A 3743-nucleotide genomic window follows, 5' to 3' on the forward strand; every position below is an offset into this window, starting at 1 on the left:
TTGAGAGCCGAAAGTTGCTCTTCCCTGCCTGGACCAGGGATCGTTTGATAAAAGAGGCCATAGAGACTCCAAGCATACTATGGATCGAGCCGGTGATATCGTTCGATTGCAACAACACCATCGATTCGTAGTTCGATATGCCACTGACTCGAAAGGCGTTCATCTTCCACGCCTTCTCCAACATTTTTGAAGTCCCGCATCCGAACGATGAGCTTGACAGGGAGCTCATTGACTTCTACCTGGATGCCGCTCGCCCTCAATACCTTACATGGAGCGCCCAGAAGATTGTCAATGTTCGGGTGATGAAGCCGTTTTCCGTGGGGAGATTCACAAACGTCAAGTTCAAGCTTATCCAAGGATCTGCAAGAACTGCTCACATAATCTCTCTGGCGGATCTGCCCAATCTAAACCCTCATGATTGGATAGTCTTGTACAATATCCTGCTGACAAACGAAGCCGAATATGGTCCCCTCTTAGACCATGTCAAAAGGATGCTGGCATGCTACATCATGGAGGTGGCCCTAATGGATCAGGAGGTTGCCACAGTTTTTAAGAAGAAACCGAAAGTCAAACCTGTGGGATCGGCCAGTGATCTGAATCAAATGCAAATGGGAAAAATAGATTCGAGGCGAAACTCTGTGATGTTCACTAGAGCCGAAGGACAGAAATGTCTCTTCGCTTTAGCTGACAAACATCTTTACACCACAACTTGCTTGGAGCACGTCCTATCAATCGTCAAGCTGTGTAAAGACAATTCGGCTGATGATATCAAGTACTTCAATGATATGATCAATTGGTACATCCGGTTCAGACAGACCATCCTTTCCATAACCAAATGTCTGTTTAGTACCGTGAAGAAGAAGGTACCAGCTTCAGCCGCCGGCCCAAGCAAGAAGTAAAGGTCTCGCTCCAAATTGACGCAAAGGGGGAGATTGTTGGGCTGTAAATAGTTTTATTTATGTTGCGTCTTTTGGGCTCGTAGATTAGCCTTGTATTCTCTGGTTTGGGCCTGTCCAACCGAGAGCCTTTTATGTATAGTATTTAAGTTAATGCTTGCATGCATATTAGGTCAAGATTCTAGAGATTATCGATATAGCGATTGATCAAGAGAACAATATTTTCCAGTAATCGTTCTTGTAATCTTCCAATCCTTTACAGTTGATGTTCTTAATCGAGCTCTTCTAAGGATTTTATTTAATCATTCGAAACGTTTGATTCAAGCTGTTTGTTCTTATTATTGCGTTCTGCCTTGTTATTAATATTGTGTTCTTGCTGTTTCATATTCATATACTTGTTCAAGATCTAATCGATCTTCATATATTAAAAGTTAGTTTTTAATCCTATCAGTGGCCCCTCTAATTTCAATGAAAGCAAATCAGATCAGATCCCTAGGTAGTGGTAGCAGTACAATGCCTGCTATAATGACACGTCCGACCGCACATGAATCAACCAGAACCACCACCCATATACGGTCCCTCGTGCATCTTGTCGCACATACCACAATGGCTATGAGCCTGATGGCCTCTCGATCTAGAATGTGATACCTTAGGCCTCTTTTCCAAAACCCCTGATGTCTGAACCTCATCCGAATTTCTCTTCCTCTCCATTTCTCGGTCAATCTCCCTCTCCTAGCTTGAGCTATCATATTCTCCAGCATCTTGCAGCTGGATCGGCTCACAAACTTCTGAATGTCACTCCTCAACATCTCATGATATCATGCCTTCTTCATCTCCCCATCCGCCACATACTACGGAACCAGAAGCGCCCTATCCCTAAACATCACAGTGATCTTCGCCACCGTCTGGCGAATATCCTAAAACTCTCGCGCCAATTGATGCACCTCAATCACCGGTGCAAACTCCACTCGAAACCTAGTTGAGAAATCATCCCATGACATCACATCAACATCATCATCACCCACAGCACATCCTACTTCCTCCCACCAGTCCCGTTCCCTATCCTTCAAAAGAAAAAGAAGCTAGCCCGACCTTGTCCCCCTCGGGACAACGACTGGTGTGGAAGGCATTAGCAACATCCGCTAACCACCGCCGACTCGCTATGGGGTCCTTCTCCTCTTGATAGTCCAGAGCTCCACATCTCCAGAACTCCCTGAATGTCAAAGAATGTGTCCCCGCTAGTGCCATCATCTCAAAACAAAACGAGGTCAACCGCTCATCCAAAATCTCCAAGATACCCCCCCTGACCGTGCCGAAGATAATAGGAGTCTGATCAAGAATGCAACGACTAATCTCAGACGAGATGAACTCCCTAGTTTCCTCATCGAGCTACCCGGCTCTAAATCCTGAGCCTGAACCCTCCCTAGCACCAGAACTACCAACAGGTCTTCCTCTCAATGTCACCATTCTAAAAACAAATGATATAAACCATCAGAATACACATCGAAATATATATATATATATATATATATATATATATATATATATATATATATCAGGGAATCACAACTCCTCAAGATCCCTGGTCTCATCGTAGCTCTCCTTGAATCGAGTACGGATCCTCTGCTTCCAGTAGTACGGGCTCATACTACCTTCCATATCTATCCGTACTTTTCTCAAGAATTTCTTTGACTCAACCATGTTACTTTATAACCTTAAAACTTTCCCTCACAGATAAGGTTCCCAACACTAGATCTCATCCTAGGTTTTCCTAGGGCAAACTCTGTACTACTCTCTTCCATTAGCTACAGAAAGAACTCCTGCTAACACCCTCTAACTAGCTCACGAATACAGTGACATATCACTAAAACAAGATAATTCTTCAAATGAGAGTTCTCAAACTACAACGGTTGGACTCAAACAAGAGCTGCGCAATAAAGTTAAAATCTAATCTTATAAAATTAGCTAGTTCCCATAGTATGTAACTAGCATATTCGTTTACTAGTTAGCTGAAGCTAGTTAGAACTCCTAAAAGCACAAAGCAAGAAGCATTCGAGCATCAAGTAACCAGAACCAAGAACAACCTAATCAGGCCATCCTATCACTGATTGATCATTATTAGCATGCAAGTGTACAAGCTCATACAATAGGCATACAAAGACATCTGTCCTAGCATTCTATCATGCAAAAACTAAGTAGATCCTTAGCACTAACTAGCATGCGATTCAAAGATTCACAGATCAGATCATATCAGATAACATGTATGGGTAATTTAGGAAAACTTACTTGAGCTATGTTGATTGCATGCACCACACCCTTTCTTCTTTTAGAAAGATCCTTTTCTTAAAATATATTTACCTCTAAAAAACTCTACCAATAACTTAGTTTGAGTTCAGACACACCCGAGAGTGTACCCAAATCCCTCAACCAAGGCTCTGATACCAACTTGAAACGTCCCAAAAACATGATCAAAACTTGCATTTTATTTTAAATTAAATAATATTACAAAATCATTATCCATACAACCCAAATGAAAAAAGTATATCAACATCATAACAATTAGAGTGATATCTCAAAAAGCATAATCTATGTGGTGTGTGCGACGCAGTTAACCCGAGCTCTTCCCTTTGGAACCAGAACTACCTAAACCATAAACTGAAAACTGTAAGCACAAAGCATAGTTATTTCCCCAAACTACCCCATACCATACATAATAAATCACATATTGGGCCCCCGCCCTCCAGCAGGTCTCACCCGGCATAGAGCCCCGCTCGGTATATAGATTTGTTACTCTTACACCCCGCCTGAAATTGGGCCCCACACACTATACACATGAAATACATATCA

This window comes from Lactuca serriola, chromosome 1, assembly GCF_051521515.1.
Source record: "Lactuca serriola cultivar US96UC23 chromosome 1, Lser_US96UC23_V15, whole genome shotgun sequence".
NCBI lineage: Eukaryota > Viridiplantae > Streptophyta > Magnoliopsida > Asterales > Asteraceae > Lactuca > Lactuca serriola.